The sequence below is a fragment of the Choloepus didactylus genome, chromosome 10, assembly GCF_015220235.1.
Source record: "Choloepus didactylus isolate mChoDid1 chromosome 10, mChoDid1.pri, whole genome shotgun sequence".
Lineage (NCBI taxonomy): Eukaryota > Metazoa > Chordata > Mammalia > Pilosa > Megalonychidae > Choloepus > Choloepus didactylus.
In genome coordinates, this window is record NC_051316.1 from 120,656,844 (window position 1) to 120,676,326 (window position 19,483).

The window sequence follows — 19,483 nt, forward strand, 5'->3', positions numbered from 1 at the left end:
ACAGAACCCTTCCTAGGGGAGCCTTTCAAAACCACATACCAAACTTCTAACACTAGACAGTGGCAGTAGAGGAAAAAAGATATGTATTGCTCATGTGCTCCAGGAGATCATCTTCTAGTAAGGGAGATAAATGTCTAAACAAATAATTATAACATCCAAAAAAACCCATTAAGGATGATCCAACTACTTTGCAGCAACCAAGTTTAGAAAGCTCAGGAAGAATTCCAGAAAGTGTGATGCCTAAGTTGAGTGTTAAAGGATAAGTAAGAGTTAGCAACGGGGAGATAATTAGAAGTAGCTCCAGGTAGGAGGGGTGAATCATGAGTAAATGCAAAGAGTTGTGTGAATACAAAATTGTTAGTAGCTTGAAATTGCTGGAGCATACAGTGCCAGGTAGGGAGTAACGAGAGCTGCATCTGGAATGCAGGGCAGGGGATGCGTAATGAAGGGTTTGTGCCATAGTAGGAGACTGAATTTTATCCTGTACCCAAGGGGAATTTTTTAAGTGTTTTGAGCAGGTACTGAGGCACAGTCATATTTGAGTTTTCACCAACAAATTTTGGCAGCAGCACACTGGGTCAATTTGAGGGGACCATCACTGGAAAGCAGTGAGGAGACTCTTGCAGTAATAATTCAGGTCAGAAATAGAATTGAATAAGTCAAGAAGCTACTGTCTTCAAAGTGTCCCTCAGAGAGCAATATATGCATATACGCAGTTTTTATGGAGTTGTTTTCAAAAAAGAGGCATATCTGAATTCCTGGGAAAGTGGATCAGAATATCTGGGTGAGCTTAAGAATGGCAGCAGGGACAGCCAGTTGAATTTGGGGGATACTGCAGAGGCAGTTCTAGCATATATACTCATTCTGTCACTCAGTTGAAAATCACAGAGGCACAGACACTTGAATCGTGCTTGTTCACAAATTGCTAGGTAGGTTGAGAATATTATTCCATTTTATACTGAAAGACTATCTCACTGTTATTGACTTCTTGGTATATGATGAGTTTTTATTATGATGATAAATGACAGTTTACTTCCCTCCTATTAGAGAAAATGAATTGAAACCTTCAGGACAATCTTAGTAAGTGTTCTGCTCACACACTTCTTTGAAATGACCTCTTAAATTAAATGATTAATAATTTTAACTGCTAGTCATCCAAGAAATATCATGCTTGACTGCACTTTTAGTATGAACTAATCATTACTCATGACTAGGGCTTTCTCCTTGACCAAATAAAATTTATGATATTTACTCAGATGTACTCTAGCATGTAGGTAAAGTCACAGAATATGCCAATGTATGTGAGAAAGTCAGGAAGCTACTGTCTTCCAAGTGTCCCCTGGGGGACAACAGGTATTTCTTCATGTGTAATATTACATTTTTTCTTGTAAGTGATAATCTATAGCTTTGGTCCTTTTTCTATAAGCAATTACATCCTATTAATTGAAAAAAATTGAATGTGATTGTGAAAAGGAAAACATAGGTGTCACATGTCCAGAATAGACTGATAGGGAACACTAATTCCAGGAACAGTTTAGTGGAGAGCCATGGTGTTAGCGTGATAATGGAGTCAACTCCTAGTTCCAAGACTTCCTGGCAATGTGACACAAGGTGAATATTTAGTCTCCAAGGGAATGTTTTCCTCTTAAAATCTGTGGGTAATAAAATCTACCTCACATGATTATTTTATTTTTTAGAGTAGTTGTGGGTTTATGGAACTATCATGCATAAAATACAGGATTCCCATATACCATCCTATTATTAACACCTTGCGTTGGTGTGGTATAATCGTTACAATTGATGAAAACAATTGTACTATTCACTACAGTCCAGGGTTTAACTTAGGGGACACTGTTTATGTTGTGCATTCCATGTATTAAAAAAAAATTCTAATACCATATATGCAACCTAACATTTCCCCCTTTAACCACATTAGATATTTATTTCAGTGCTGTTAATTACATTCACAGTGTTGTGCTACCATCCACGGCCGAAAAATTTCCATCATTCTAAATAAGAACTCTGATAGGGTTATTATTTTTTTTCCCCCTCAGGCAACTGACTTTTTTTATTGCTGTGTAGGTATACAATCATTTTCAAAGATGAAGGCTACTGGATTACAGTTCAACAACTTCAGATATTTCCTTCTGGCTATTCTAAAACACTAGACACTAAAAAGAAGTATCTATATCATGAGTCACTAGTCACAGTCATTTGTTAAATCCCAATTTCTCAGTTATATCTCCTCCCTCTCGTTTGATCTTTCTTTCAATCTTCAGGGATATCTGGGCAGTGACCACTTAAAGTTCTTCAAGGTAGAAAGGGGTGTTGTGAACTTGTGGGGTAGAGAATGAAACTGGTTGATGATTTTGGAGAGACTTGTGCCTCTGAGTTTCAGGGCTTATCTGGCATAGGATCAGTCTCACTTGGTTATTTTGAGAATTAAATGAGATGAAGTATTTCATGTGCCTACTTAAGGTATGTATGTTATTAGGTGTTTGTTTTTCCAGGGCTGTTATGAAAAATACCACACAATGGATATGCTTAAATAAATGGAACTTATTGTCTCACAGTTTTGGAGTATAGGTCTAAAGTCAGTGTTTTGGCAGGCTGTGTTTTCTCCCAGAATCTGTAGTGCTCTGGTGCTGGCTTGCCTCTATCCTCGGGGTTCCTTGACATGCATCTCTGCCCCTGTCACATGGCGATCTCTGTCTTCTTCTGACTTCTGGCTTCTACAGACTGAATATGTCCAAATTTCTTCTTTCTTATAAGCACTACAGTCACGTGGATTAAGGCCCACCTTGACTCAATTCAGGCTCACCTAAATAGGATCTTCAAAGATGCATAAGAGAGTCCACACCTTAAATAATAATAACATCTTCAAAGATCCTATTTACCAATGGATTGACACCCACAGGAACATGGATTAGGACTTGAACATGTCTTTATGGGGGACATGATTCAATTTCCAATAGTAGGAGCTAAGTGCTAGGGAGAAAAATAAAACAGGTGAAGTAGATATCTATTGCTATGTAACAAATTTTCCCAAAACTTAGTAGCTCAGTCCAGTTCATATTTATTATCTTCAAGTTTCTGCAGGTTGGGAATTCAGGCATGGCTTAGTTGGGTGACTCTGGCTTAGGTTATCTCACAGTACTGAGATTTCAGTCAAGGTATTGACTCGGGCTGTGGTCATCTGAAGCTTCTCTGGGGCTGAAGGACCCACTTCCAAGATGGCTGCCCCACGTGACGTTGGCAGGAGGCCTCAGTTCCTCACCATGTGAACTGCTCTGTAGGGCATTTTTGAGTCCTCCTGGCTTGGGGGCTGGCGTCCCCCAGAGCAAGTGATCCAAGGGAGCAACCAGCACTGATTCTTTGCCAGTCCTCTTTGGATTTACACTTCACTTGACTTCTCAGCCTAAGCGTCATCTCAGAAGGCTCTTTCAGACTTCTTTGGCTTGCAGGTGATATAACCTGTACTTTATACCAGTCTATCCCATCACTAGCCCCACATTCCAGGACTCCAGCTTAGATCTGGGACTCTAATTCTAATGGGGAATATATCAGTACAGAACTACAGATAATTCTTGGTAGAATAAATACTAACAGATATTCTATTTTTTTCCAACAAAAAAGAGGATGTGTTGTTAAAAATACAATAATGGAAATTAAAATAAATGTTTATTCTAATATATTGAATTCTGGGAAGGATGGAGTGAGGTGGATACTTTCATAACTGAGGGAAATATTAAGAGCTATAAAAACATGGAAAAGGTTTCAACATCATGTATGTGTCCAAGACTGATTTTCTTTCTCTGGACTGAGCTGCCAGTCTTATTCCTGAAGCCCCTTCACCACCCCATCCCCACCCCAGCTCCCTCCTGGGTCCTGACCACCTTGGTGCTAAGCTTGCAGCTGTGGGACTGCAGAGAAAAGCAATTCAGATGTAGGGGTGAAAAAGGAAAAAGGACAACTTTAGACCCTAACTACTGTAAATATCAATCTCACTCCCAACCTCCTCCTCCTCTCTCCCAGTCACACTGGCTACCCCCTTCCTCCCTTTCAGGCCTTATAGACCCCAGATGGCTTAATTACTGCAAAGGAAAACCTTATGAACCAAGCAGTCCTAAATACAACCTCAGTACATCCCTCACCCACCCCATGATCAACCCCTAGCCCCCTTATTATCTTCCAGTGCTTTCCCTCCAACCAACACCCAGTCCTTTAAAGGCCCAGCAGACCTTTGTTTTGATGGAGTTGGGTTCTACTCTCTCTCCCCTGCTCTAGCATCCCCTGAATAAAGTCATCCTTTTCTATTTCACATTATCTGGTTCAGCTTTTTCTTTGATGTTCCAAAAACCTTAAAATTATTTATACCATTTGACCAAGTTTTCTAGCCCTAATAAAATGATCTCAAGTGCAAAATTTTATCCACAAAGATGTTCATTACAGCATCATATATAATAGAGAAATTAGGGAACAACTTAAATATCCTACAAAAATGAATGATCAAGTATATGGTGAAACATATATTGAGTTAAGTAATATGGAAAACAAAAAGAAAAGAAATGATGCAGTGGACTACTTTGGTCCTTTTAAAGGGGAAAATTTATTCTAGTCTCTTGATGTTTCCTGACACAAGGAGTGTCATCTAGTAGTGTGCCACTCCTGGCATGGTGAGTTTTGCAGAAAAGCCAGGACATGAATGGCCCAGGCACTTTTCTTTCCTTTCTTTTTTGAGTGTGTTAACCACGGGGAAAACGTTATGTTCTGCTCCTCTAGATACAGGTACCCCATGTTTTGAGGGGTGTCCCAGTCTACTGTTGACTATGAATGGGTGGGTAAGTCTTTCCATTCAGGCTTACTTGTTCACAAAAGAAACCATATTCTTGAATTTCAGTCTTGTACATAATAACATCAATAATTTAATATTCATGTACTGACTCCTGATCTTATTTGTTGATGGACTCAAAACTTAAGTGGGGAAAGCCCTTTATTGTCCCTGCCCTATCTCCAGTCTTGGGTGAGAGGGCCATGATCAGTTCATTTGGATGAAGTCTATATCCAGATCTGAATTTGCCCTACTCCAGAATTATGAATGGCATTATGGCACTGCCTGTGGCTTAGAAGGTTTAAAAGACATTTCATCTTCCTTCCCTTTCTCTAGGCAAAATTAAGGTAATATTTTATGATCAACCATACATTTCTGGATGCATTTGGGAAGGAGGACAATGGCAAACAAAATCAAAGCTAATTCGAGGGTATTTGCATGGGAAAAATAATGTGGGAGTAAGGGATAGTAACACAAAAGACATGGAACAAAGCTATAAAAACATAGACTTATTATATAAACTTCTCTTCTCTAATATGACTTTATGATAGAAACAAAATAAAAATAGAATACAATTGTCTTTAATTTCAATGAAGAAAGGGCATATTTCAACTATTAGTTAAGCACCAGGCAAGATAAAGAGAGCGTACACAATACATTGAAGACTCTAACAGCCCAAAGAAAATCACTATTGTTTAAAATAAAAAGCTTATTAATAATAATATTTGTAAGTGGCCTACAAATTGGTAGCCATTATTGCTAGCTATTAAGAGTACTGGTGGTGCCAAGAATCAAAGTGAGAAACCAAGGAAGACTGTGAAATCCCTAAAGCAAGAGCTAAGAGCTAATTGTTTCTATGCAAATTCCCCTTCCTCACTACTTCATCCTCTTTCTGACCTCACATCTGCTTAACTACTTCAAGAATTTGGGGTGCATAGGGACTCTTTCCTTGTAGTTGGATCTAGGATACTACTCCTTAAAAAGCAGGTATTTTTTAAGTAAAAATAGATGAATAAATAAAATAAATAGAGAAAAAAAGACTGTTTCTGTAGCTAACCTGAGAGTTACTAATAGCCCTAAGATCTCATTAGAGATCAAAATTATATTCCAAATTTAAAATGAAATGAAGCATAGCCAATGTGGAGGTCTGGATGTCATCAGGAAAAGATGACTTATCTATCTTTCATGAGGCTTTCACAAGGTATCATTATCTTGATGAATTTGTCAAAATCCAGGTTATGATCATTGACTTTTTGGTATCAGAAGCTTGGAGAATTTTTTTCAGCACAAGTAGAATCATAGTAGCTAAACCGACCAAACAGATATATAAAACCAGAGTACTAATATATTAATTTAGAAAGAAAAATGATACTTTTACAGGAAGCAGCCTTCTTGTATTGGTATTGCTAACATGTGCTCCTAAGCTAGACAGGCAAATTAAAGGCTGAAGGATGCTTGGTAAGCACAGGAGCAGAACAAACCCAGCCTCATTGCCCACTTCCATTACTTCAGTAAACTTCAAATCTGGGTTCTGAATACTCACTCTTCCCTCTTTAATTCATTTCCCATAGTGAAGCCAGAGCAGCCTTTTTTAAAAAAATGCAAAACTGTACAGTATTGCCCCTATCTAAAACTCAATTGCTTCTCATTGCAGGCAGAAAATCGAAACACCCTACAATGTATAAAAGTCTCTATATGTTATGACTCCAGCTTGCCCTGGGAGAATTTAATCAGAGATGTTGATGCTTTATAGCAATATATGGGTATAAAAACACTATTATTGAAATTCCTGTCAAAAAATATCTCTATTGGGACTCTGAAACTGTCTAGCTCATATCCCCCCTTCCCTTACAGAAAACATTATGTTTATAATTTCTTTGTAATAATACAGTTTTATTTTTAGCAGAATAAACCTACTTTGAAAATCAATTGATTACCCAAAATGAGTGATCTCTGACTATTAATGGCTTCTTAAAACAGCCAAACTTCAGTCACAAGGATTTAGAAAAAGTCAGAGGACCTACAATTACGTGTCCATTCACTTAATATTCTTTAAGCAGCCTCTAAGTCTCAAGCACCATCCTTGTAAAAAACAGCAATGAGCCCAAGATATTTCCTGCTCTCATGGTGCTTAATTTTAAGTGAGGGGAGTAGGACAGAAATAAACAAGAAAAATGCCAGAAAGACCTAAAAGGCATGCAGGAAATTAACATTGAAGGGACACAGAATGATTATATTGCATGGAATGAGAGAGAAATCTTAAGACATCAAGACTGGGAAAATTGGATCAGAAAGAAGATAGATGGTTAATATTTGAGTATTCCTTGAGGCTTAGAGTAAGACTCATCAGTAATTGATATGTGAAATATGACAAGGAACCTGGGCTCCACTGATATCAGTACTGATAGGTTAGGTTTGGGGTGGGTCCTCTGATGCTGCTTTGGCAGATAGGACCCAACAGACTCTTCTGTGTATTGGAAGAGACTTGTAAGAGGCATAGAGCTGGTAAGATAAGCATGCAAATTTTAAGGCACTTTTAAATTCTTGAAGACTCTCAAGAATGCTTGAGTGTGGTTCACAGGAACCAAGGACTTGCTATTTCTTTACACCTTAGTGGATCTGATTATTTTCTCAGCAAAACAGTTTTGCTGCTCTCAGCTAGCTGTTTCATCAAATAAATGATGAGGATGGCTCAGTGGCCTATAGGATATTTCTGAAGTTAACTTGAAGACATCGCTTTTATGAAGATATATTAAAATTGGTGCCTAATCTATTAAGAAATGCCAAGCCAACTTAGATGCTGAAATAAAATGTTCAGAAGAGATCATTTCAGTTTAATCTTCTTTGAAACTTGATTTGAGAAGGGTAAGGTGAGCCGGAAGCCAACATGGTGATTGCCTCATGGAAAAATGAAGTACGACAGCAAATATTGACCATGAAAAATGTGGTTGAACAGCTCCATTCTCTGGTTTGGATCCCCAGAAAATCGATTCACAATGATTTTGTTTTAACACCTAAAGTAATTAGAAGCAAAAGCAGCAAGAGAAAATATTCAACATTTGGATGAAGGAAGTGAGAAAGAGACAGGATTTGGAAATTTGGACTGTAATAAAATTTACCTCAGTGGTTATATTTGGAAAAATTGTAAAATAATAAGACCCTAAAAGAAAATGCAGAGAATTAGATGTAGCAAATACTGGTAGTGTTAAGATGTGTTAAGATAGCAGTTGTTAAGATGGAGTTATTTTTAACAGCTGTGGAAAGAGGACTAGTGCTAGGATCAAAACCATATTTAAATTAAATATTTAAATTTTTTTCTCCATATTTGCCACCTCTATCTTTGGTGAGTTACTTTATCAGTTTTTTCTTTAAGTAAATGTATATCATAATATATAATAACTTTAGCTAACATGAATTGAGAATTGACTATGTGCTACCCTATTTTATCTTGATAGCAATAAGCATATGACACTGATACTAGAAATATTCACATTTTGCGGATGAGGTAATGGAAGGACTATAGCTATTATGAAACTTCCCTCAGTTTACACATTAACAAATGGAGAAGGCAGTATTTGAAATTAGGTCTGTCTGGGACCAAAACTTCTGCTTTTATCTCATGTATTGTACACTCAAAGGGTCATTATTAAATTAAATTGAATTATGCATGGGACAATGCCAGGCATAATCTAAATAGTCAATATAAATGTAACCATTATGAATATTAGTATCAATGCTCCATTATGCAAGAAAAAAGAGCTTTTATTTCCTTTCAATCAAATTAATTAGACTTTAAACCCTCATCCTGTCTTGACGGCAAGAAAACTACAGACCAATATCTGTTATGAATATAGATGCAAAAATCCTCAATGAAATACTAGCAAACCAAATCCAACAGCATAATCCCAAAGAATTATATACCATGATCAAGTGGGATTTATCTCTGGCTTGCAAGATTGGTTCTACTTAAGGAAATCAATTAATATAAACATACCACATTAACAGAATGAAGTAAAAAACTTACATGATCATCCCAATTAATGCAGAAAAGACATATGGCAAGATCTAGCAGCGCTTCTTGATAAAAAACACTTAGAACATAGGAATAGGAGGAAACTCCCTCAACATGGTCAAGGTCATACTATGAAAGCCCACAGCTAACATCATACTCAATGGGGAAACCTGCGGGATAGAGCAACCTCTGTAGTTACCAGGTGCTACAGAGCAGCAGGAAGGTTCCAGCCAGAGGTTCACCATGAAGTTAAGAAGGTTGGGCTTTGGGGTCCCCCACTTTCATGCTCTCTTCCAAGGCTCTGAGATAGGCACTAGCAATAGCACAAAGTAGTAGTTTTTTTAAATTATTATTTGCAAAGATACTTTAAAGGATAGTTCATCTGCTGCCAGTTAAGACTTGTCTTTTTTTTAATTTTTTTATTATTATTTTTTTATCAACTCCAACTTCCCTGTATTTTTATGATCTGGGCAAAGGGAAGTTGAGTTTACTATTACTATTGTTAGGTGTGATAATGTTATGGTAATTATATGAAAAATATGTTCTTATTCATTAAAATTGTGTACCTAGTATTTTTAGGTGAAATGAAACAAAGTTTGAGATTTTCCACCCAAATGGAAAAAAAAAAGTGAAGGATACAATGAACAAAACTAACATTATATTTATTATTTTTGAAGCTAGGTGATCTGTACATGGAGCTTCAATATACTATTCCTTTTAATTTTGTGTATGTTTGAGTGTTTCTCAAATAAAGGCTTTAAAATGCTAGAATCCAGGATAAATCTAAATGTGAGGATTCTTTTCTTTTTAAATTTAACTTGGTAAGCTATTTAATGTAATATTTCAAGTTTTTTATTCATTTATTTTTCAGGAATATTTAAATTGTATCTTTGGCTTTGCCTCTGCTAATAATTGTAGTGTGTTTTGAAGAGTTGCACATTTAATTCTTAGGTCAAAACTGTTATTCTGTTCAAAATGTTTATAATATTTTCCCATTATCCCATTATTTTCATCTCTATGTCTTTTTCATTCTTAGAGTTTCTTGAGTTTATTCACCATATTTCTGATTTTATTTTCTACTAGTCAGTTCTTGCTTACTATACCCCATTGTGTATTGAAATTTTGTCCTTGAATTTGAAGTTCCTTGCATTTTAGATTTTTATTATTTTAATTAGCTCATTTTGCATCTCAGTCTGCATGTCTCTCTTTAATGACTCTCATCCTGTAGCAACAGGCTCTTCCCTCTTAAGGCTGTGTCTTGCAACTTTTAAAAGAAACCAAGCAGACAAATTATTATCTCCTTATTTTAGAACCTGAAAGAGGCATGTGTGAAACAGTCCCTTTCTAAAAGGCAGTGTCTCTTCATGAGCTCCAGAGGGGCTCAAGGCATTGCAGATCTCCAAGAGGAGCAGTGCTCCCCAAATATTCAACTATCATTTTACTTTCTGAGTATGAGAAAAATCTGTAAAAATCTCAACACTTCCATGAAATCCCAATTTGGAAAATGTTGGAAAATTATTTTAAATTGCTCTCTTCAGACCAAGGCAGAAGAAAGAGGATAAGTTTATGCTTTGGATCTTGTATGTGGCTTCACTGGTGCTCAGTTCACTAAGATATTATTTACTACCTATAACGGGCCAAGCACTGTACTGGGTCTGGGATACAAAGACTAATATTTGTCCTCTGCCTTAGAGGACTAGGTGGGATAGTAAACATATAAACACAGTGTTCTGGCAACAGAGAAATGGGCAAAGGGCAACAATGGTCACCCTGTGTAATTTTAGTGATTCCCCAATTCCAGTCTAAGTCCCAACTTCAAGCATTGGGTAAATGTGGGGGCCCTCATACTGGTCTCATCTGGGGGACTTACAGCTTAGAAGTGCATTGGCAGGACTGGCTGCAGAAACAGAGCAGTCAGTTGTCAAACCAAATGAGAAAATACACCCAATTGCCTCTGAAAACAGGTAATTGTATATACAAATACAAGATGTATTATCAAGGTTTGAAACCATGAAAAGGAGTCTCATTCATAGAAACATCATCAGAGAAATAGTGTTATCCAGAGTCCCTGGCTTTGCTCCTAGACACAGTATAATCACTGTTAGTTAGCCAGGGGTTAGTGGATGCTTGCTTGAAGGTAAATTTTGGGTGGAATGATTTTCAGGTTCCAGTGCAAGTTGAACGCTTCCTCATGCCAAGTGCCTGTGGCATTACATCCAGGAGCAATTGGGCTGGTTTTCATCACCATAAAGATTGGAATTTGATAACCACTCCCCCCAGGCCTTCTGCTTCTGCTACCACCCACTTACCCTATAGCAACTCCTCCAAAACTTTTCATGACATATTTTCAATTTGCTAATTAATATATGTTTTACAGTTATTTAAAACTCATGAGATAATTTGGCAGAATTAAACACCTTTGGTTTTCTCTGGTGTAGTTGCAAGAAGTGAGTCAGCAGACAATACATTCTTTTATTTCCTCCCTTTTTTTTATTAGTTGGAATGGTTCATATGATTTTTCAGTTTTTTCCAAATATGTCCCCAAATACAGAAATTTACAAGTCATGCATCTCTCTGTTATTCCACTTTTAGCTTAAAAACTTTGACAAGTCACTTCTTGTCATCCCTGGAATCCAAATGTGGCTACTATCATTTTAAAGAAAATAATGTTGCCTTATTATTTTCATTGATTGTCCTTCTACTCTTGCAGCTGGGTGAGTTGGAGAGAACAAAGTGTGCTTTCTAGTCCTGAAAGAGAGAGCCTCTATCAATCTTTTATTGGTGGATGGAACACCTGTAGAGCAGTGTAAAGGTGGGAGAATCTCACTAAGGAAGCCATGGATGTCTCAGTTGGGCGTGTTCAAAACCACATTTGAGAAATACATGGTGGAAAGTTGTAAAGGGGAATTCAGAAACACTTATGAGATAACATGGAATAGTAGAAAGATAGGATTTGTAGTGGCAAGATCAGGTTAAAGTTCCATCTCTGCTATGGATAAGCTATATTAATATGGGAAATTCAATAAAAGTTGGTTTTTTTACTTATAAAAATAGGAATAATAATACCTAATCCTATAGGAATATTTTGTAGCTTAAATGAGTTTATGGTGAATGATTAGCACATGCCTAGAACTCAGTAGGCACCTTATGTGTCATAGTTTTTATATCCATCCTGACTTATATTACTCACGTGGGGATAATGACATTTACCTTTCAGGGTTATCATGAGAATTATATAAGATAATGGATGTGAACTTATTTTATTAACCACTAAATTCCTCCTGAAATCTGGAAGAATGCTGCAATGAAAGGCTAGCAGCCTAAGGTGGCCAAATCACAGAGTGGTGGGAGTGGAAAGTGATGATGATCAAAAAGTTGGTTGGGGCCAGATGGAGAATGACTTTGAATGTCACAGTGAATGTCTCAGGTTTTGCATTGGAGGGTATGATGATGCTCCACATCAGGTTGATTGTGACTTCCATGGTCAAGACCAGTGAAAAGGTTTAAGAGAGTGATCTTCATTATTTAGATCCCATCTTCCCCAGTTGTGTAAGTATCACCAAGAGTACAAGACACACAGCCCCTTCACAGGTAACTCTGAGCAGACACTCACCTCTGCTCACCTTGTATCCAAAAGGCAGTCTCTAGTCTCTCCCTCCTTCCTGCTCCACACTTGGCATATATTGCTGTTAACTGCAGCCTCTTAGGTCCCTTCAGTGGCACAATTACAAATCATGTTTACTTAAATCTCTTATTCCTGGGCCTGTAAATCCCTTTCCATGGGAGTTGCAGCGTGGTGTCTGTTGGGGACTGAATCATTGCCCCATAAAGACAAGTTCAAGTTTTACTCTGTGTTCCTGTGGGTGTGAACCCATTTGTAAATAGGACCTTGAAGATATTATTGGTTAAGGTGTGGGCTCCTTTGTGAATAGGATCTCTAAAGATCATATTTAGATGAGGCCAAATTGAATCAGGGTGGGCCTTAACCCATATGATTAGAGTCCTTATAAGGCAGAGGAAAGAAACTTGGCCACAGTCAGTGGAAGCTAGGACCCAGAAGAAGCCAGAAGAAGGAGAAGCAGAGAGAGCTATGTGATGAGGGGTTGCCAACACCGAACCCTACAGACTTTGCAGAAAGCATGGTCTAGCAGACACCATTCCAGCATTCCACAGTTTGCCTTTGGAACAATCACCCTCTACAAACTTGGTCTCTATGTGGATGGGGTTACCAGTCTATACCCAACAGGCTCCTGGATGGATCTCTTTGTTCTTGGTTTGCACATGTTAAGCTTTTGTGAGAAATCTCAGATGTAGATTTTACACATTCCCACCTACCTAACCAGTCCAATGTGTTTTCTACATTTTTGCAATGGAAATTCTTTATTTTGTAATATGGCCCAAATAATAAATATTTTGAGAAAGAAACAACAAACCAGAAACAACAACAAAAACCCTAGTTCTAGGGAAATTTGGCCACCAGGGGGAAGTAGAAGAACTTCTTCAAGAAATCCAGCAGTTTTCCTTTTGTTTAATTTCTCTTTCTCATTTTTTCCCCTTACATCCTCAGCTCTGTCTGTACTTGTCTTGTGGGCTTTCTGACTGTAAAAATACCCTCATAGTTTCTATACTTGGAAAGTTTATCAAAGTCAACCTCCTTTTTATCTTAGACTGATGTCTGCAGAAGGTAAGTAGCGCTTTGCTGACAATGCTGCCTTTGATTCCAGAGACTATTTTCTGTCCTTATAGATTGTAAAGCAATAATTGACACTGCAGCACTAGTACACAGAATCACCAAGAAGGAATTAGCTGGGGTCTTAGTAAGATGGCCAGTATAGGAGCTGGCACAATTGCCTATATGGATAGAAGTTTTAGTCATTTCCTGCTCTCTTAGGCGATAGCTCATCCAGATTGCCTGCTCTAAGTTATACGATTCTTCTGAAATCTACCTGTTTTGATCTTCTTCTTTTCCAATAGCTGAGGGGCTCTTTAAAAACTGCATTCTCATTGTCTTCACTTGCTTAAAGTTCAGTCTTTTAAGTACATAGGTTTAATCAATTGTTTTTAAGGTTACTCATTATTTTATTTAAAAAATATATATTGTGGGCCTTACATATCATGCACTTTTCTAAGCATGGGTGACAGTCAAATAAAGCAAGCATCTGCTCCCAAGGAACTTGTGGTGTAACATTTCATTTTCTGCTGCTAATATATTTAGCTGTATGGGTGTTTTGATATTTTAAAAGTGTTTGATTCTCATTTCCTGCATATTAATTCCAATATTCACAAAATGGTACACAAGGTTGTATGGATTTGGGTCTTTGCAGTGGGGTGGCACACCCAACAGAGACTATTTACAAAGGTGTGTTTGCAAAATGGTAAAGAGAAATGCTCAAGGGATGGTAAAGCCTTACCCCTCAGCACTGAATTTGAAAGACCTGAAGCTATTGGAAAGGGCCACCCAATAGGAGATGAGCACTTTCGAAGTGAAGTGCCTGGAATTCAGCCCTGCAGGGAAGGAGCCAAGGAGAGAAATATTTCTCACTCTTCCTGTCCTCTAATCTCCATCTGCTGTGTCCATTGGCAGAGCCCAGTAGGAAGCTGGAGGGAAAGGGAACACAGCATATGTGGTTCCCAAAGTTCAGCCTCCTGGAGCCCAGAGCAGGATAGATCAGGGCAGAGAGTGAACCAGGAAGGGCAAAAACAGAATATGTAGTGCCAAAGCCACTCCAGATCTAGCCCAACTTAGCTTGTCATTTATTACAGTTGTATTCGTCTATTTGTGTCTCTGTTTGTTACTATTCCAGTTCCTACAAATACAGATCATTCTGGAAGTAAAATTCTCCTTAAAAGCAAGCATTCAATATTAATAAGTATATTTGGAGCAGATGGTATGTGCCAAACATATTTTTAGCAGCTAGAAATGGCCTCTACCCTTCAGGGGCTTATGTCTTCATGAATCATGTCATTATAAAGAAAGTTCAGTACAGGTTTATGATAAGAGAAACACATGTAAGGTGTAACCGGTCTGTAATTAGGAGAATTCAGAAAGGTTTTCCAAATGTAATAATGGCTGAGACGACTTGTAGACGACACAAATGTCAAAAAGCAAGGGAGAAGAATGTTCTAGGCAGAAATGATAATATAAGCAAAGACCTGGGAATAAGGAAGAACATGGCTTATTTGTAAAATAAGTTCTTACTGGCAGTGTGGAGTTGAAAGGGCAGAGGTGAAAGGTGAGGGAGGAGAGATGAGCAGAGGCCAAGCACAGAGGCCCTGGAAGCCTTACTGGGGTCTAATAATGAGGAGGCACTGAGCAAGCTCAGCTTCCTGCAAAACTCCTGTCATAAAAGTTTGAGTGTGTTTCCTAAGAAAGGTGGCTGTTGGAGGGAAAAGCAAAATTTCTCAAATATGCCCATTGTCCTTAAGTCTTCTAATAAATGATTGCTCCCTGTGAGCCCACCAGGACTAAACCAACTGGAATTAAAACTTGTACAAATGCTGCCTTGCTGCTTTTTGCCATTATGGGTGGGTCACTTGTAATTTGGCTTTACTGAACTTTAACCCCTGTGATAACAAAGGTCTTCTGTGCATATCACTGCCAAGGCCAGTCAACGCCAGAGCAGGAGCATGTGGAGGTCAAGTCTCTGCTCTGTAGCCCCTACTTTAGCCTCCCACCCCTATTGCCCCCACATCCCTGAGATGGAATCACAGTGCCTATATTTAAATTCAGACTTTCACCCAAAGTAGCTTTGTGACACTGGCAATCCTTCTAATTGCTCTCAATCTTACTTTCCATATCTGTGAAATTGTGAGAATTGTAACTTCTGTATTAAAAACTCACTACAGTTTTATGATGATAGAATGAGAAAATTAAAGAAAAGCATTTTCATAACTTGTAAGCCTCACTGCTGCCTGAGAACCCCATGGTGTGGCTTTGGAGGCCAGCACAGAACCCTCCTGAGCTGAGGTCCAGAGAAGGCTGGGTGGAGGTGACCACAGGCAAGACGGACAATTCAAGGCACTTAAGTGGTTTAGGTAAAACCCTGGGGGCAGGCACTGAAGCAATTCTCTTTGTTGCATTGCAGTGTAATTCAACATCATGACAAACATTGACTTATTGTTTAGCAGTATTTTCACAGGCAAGGCTGTCCTTGGGGAGCCAGAGTAATCTCCGTGCATCTTGACTTCCAGGTGGGAGGAGTATAGCAACTTCAGGGCTTGCTCACCTAGTGGATATCAGACCAACATCTTGGAAACTGTTCAAGTTTGTTAAGGCTGTCAAATGCAAAATACCAGAAATGGATTGGCTTTTTTTTAAAGGGGATTTATTAGGTTACAGATTTACAGTTCTAAGGCCATAAAAATGCCCAAACTAAGGCATCAGCAAGAGGATACCTTCACTGAAGAAAGGTGGATGACATCCAGAACACCTCTGTCAGCCGGGAAGGCACGTGGCTGGCGTCTGCTGGTCCTTTGCTCCCGGACTGAGTTTCAAAATGGGGCTTTTTCCAAAATGTCCCTGGGCTTCTGTTTCTCTTAGCATCTCTCTCTCAGCTCCTGTATGTCCTTGCTTGTTCTCCCAGGGTGTTTCTCTCTAAGCATCTGAGGGTCCTCTTTTAGCTTCTCCAGGGCAAACTCTGGGCATCTCCAAATGTCTTTCTGTCTGCCTCTTCAAGCATCTCTCTGAACTCTTCAGAATGTCTCTGCCTTTTATCCTCTCATAAAGGACACCAGTAAACTAATTAAGACCCACCTGGAAAGGGTGGGGTCACACCTTCATGGAAATAATCTAATCAAAAGATCCCACCCACAGTTGGGTGGGTCATGTGTCCATGGAAACAACCTAATCAAAAGATCCCACCCATAATAAGTCTGATCCCACAAGACTGCATTAAAGAATATAGTCTTTCCTGGGGTACATAACAGTTTCAAACTGGCACAGAACCCGTGCTTCTGTTTCTGCAGATGGAGGCTGGAGTGGGTCACAAACTCTTATGAGACTCTCAGATTGTTTGAACACAGATGTTCCCCTGAGATCCTTGCTTGCCTTTTTGGTGCTTAAGCTAAGAGAGCAGACAGGCTGGTTCAGGGCCATGATTCCATCCTGGAGCAGAATGTAGCTTAAACTCCAGACTGAGCATGAGTACACCACACTGGTCCCAGTGATTGTCTGGGATGCCAGCATCTCAGGAAAATGTCTGATCCCTCCTTCCAGTTGTAGGCAAGAGGATTAATTCAACTGTCCTGGAACTGGGGTTGAGGCTACGGGCAGGTTTATCTAAGGAAGAGTAATGGGTCTGTTCAGAGTGAGGGAACTGGGATCCTAATAGTCCAAAGGATTGGGAGGCCATGGAGATATGGGCAGGACAAGCAGGCAGGCAGGAGGTCTGTGTGAAAGTGAGACTCAAATGCTGTTTCCCTCCCACCTGTGGATATAAATGGCTAGCTGTGCTGGTTCTTTTCTCTTGTCTAGAGACAGGACCTATGTTTGAATCTCAGTCCTGAGGGTTTGAGAAAGTAATTTAACTTCTTTTATGCTCATTTTCCTGACCTGCAAAAATAAGAATATCTCCTGATTTTTAGCTACTTCAAAAGGTTTTATGAGGTTCAAGTGAAGTAATATTGTGAAATATACTTGAAATAATTCTCTCTCTCTATATATAGCAATATATATATAAAGTATATATATAGTAATACATGTTTGAAGCATTAGTTTTCGTTATAAGTGGCAAATACTTTGTTCTCATATTAACATTAAAACAGGACACAGAGATCCCATTGTCCTGTTTTCAAAACAGGTACTAGGATATATACAATGCCAAGATATTTTGAGCTCCCTTAACTTCAAACCTAAGGAAAATAACCTTAGAGAAAGGGGCGAGGAAGCCTGGAGGGGCAGAGGAGATTAGAGCCTCAGTCTGCAGACACAGGCTCCTGGAGGGTGAGCATGGAAGTTTCCTTGGAGAAAGCAATTATAGTCACCTGAATATGCTTCTAAAAACATCCAAATTTATTGCAAAAATGGTAAGGATTAGCAAGATTTGAGGTCCACCCCACTTCCCTGATAATTATCTGTTGGTTCTTATACTTAGAGGAATTAGTGAGAAATAGGTTAATCAACTTCATAAGAAGCTACTCTGATCTCACACCCATGGGGCTGCCAAGGGGGGTGAAGGTCAAATCCTAACTGTATCTGAGTCCAAAGACAAAGGCAGTCAAGGCCTCACCAACTGCATTGTCTGTATGACAATCTTTTGAAACCAGAAGAGTTCTGCTTTTTAATCCAGATCTTGTTCTGCCACCAAATCCCTAAACTTGGGCAATGAATCTTAATCATTGACATCACAGCATTAATTTCAAAACATGACTTATTAGCTGAAAGTACTATAAATTATACTATAAAGATTGTTTTGGTCAATTATCTCTCATTAAAAAAAGCATATTGTATCTTTTACTTATATCTCAGTGACTTGTACTTATAGTAATTTTAGATAAAGTGGCCTCAATTTTCACTCTTCACTTTATGGTTTTCTATTGCACAGATTCGACCTCCTCATAATGTATTCTATAAGCATTCAATTTTCCTTCACCATGTTGAAATCTGAATAGGAGGGGAAATGAGACAATAGAGCTTAGATCTGTGTGAATCCCAGCAAACTTCTTAAATTCTGGCAGTGGTAGTAGAATGCAGTTTTCATTTATAATTAGTACTGGCAGTCGTTTCATCTAGCAGTGCATGGACTTGAAATTTGTATTCTACAGGTATTCCAGAACCATGTATTTGCTCATTTATTTTTTCATTTATCCATTTCATAAATATTTACTGACTTTATTCCTTATGAGCTAGTCATTCAACTGGTTACAAAGATAGAATAGATACAGTTTCTGGACACAAAAAGCCTACGATCAAGGGGAGGAGATACTGACAAATAAGCAGAAATTTGCAATGTATGATGATATCAGAGATGCAAGCTCAGAGCACTTTCAAAGTATGATCACTCATGCCGATAAATGCATATGTTTGACAGACAGATCCTAAAAATCTGAAGGTTCTTGAAAACTCTTTAAGAACTCCATAATCTGTATGACAGAGAAAGATATGCCTTGTATGTACAAATTGATACATTTACATAGAAAGAAATATAAAGATCCTCAAAGTGAGAAGGATCAGGCATCCTGATCCTTGTTTCAGGCATTCTGCCATAAATATATTTTTCTGAAACCATAATTTTGGGTTTCATTTTTTTATTCTTTACTTACGTGAAACTCTTCCCCTCCCCCTGCCTCCAGTAATGTCTGTAGTGTTTCCATTTGCTGAGTCAAATTGAAATAGCAATCACAATTTGTTTTTTCAAGATAGTTTCATAAAAGAGTGACTTGTATTGTCACCAGGACAAAAGGGTGTCCTTGGTTCTTCTTGTGATGCAACTTATAAATGAAATTGCATGTCAAAGGACTTTCCCATATTTAATTTCATTAAATCACAAATACTTTGAGACATTCCTTTTATTCATTCACTCATTCTTTCATTTATTCCTTCACCAAAATTTATTGGCACAATTGTCTGCATCAGACCTTCTGCCAAGTTCACTAACAAAAGCAATACTGGATTGTTACTGTTGGCCCTGGGATCCCTAATT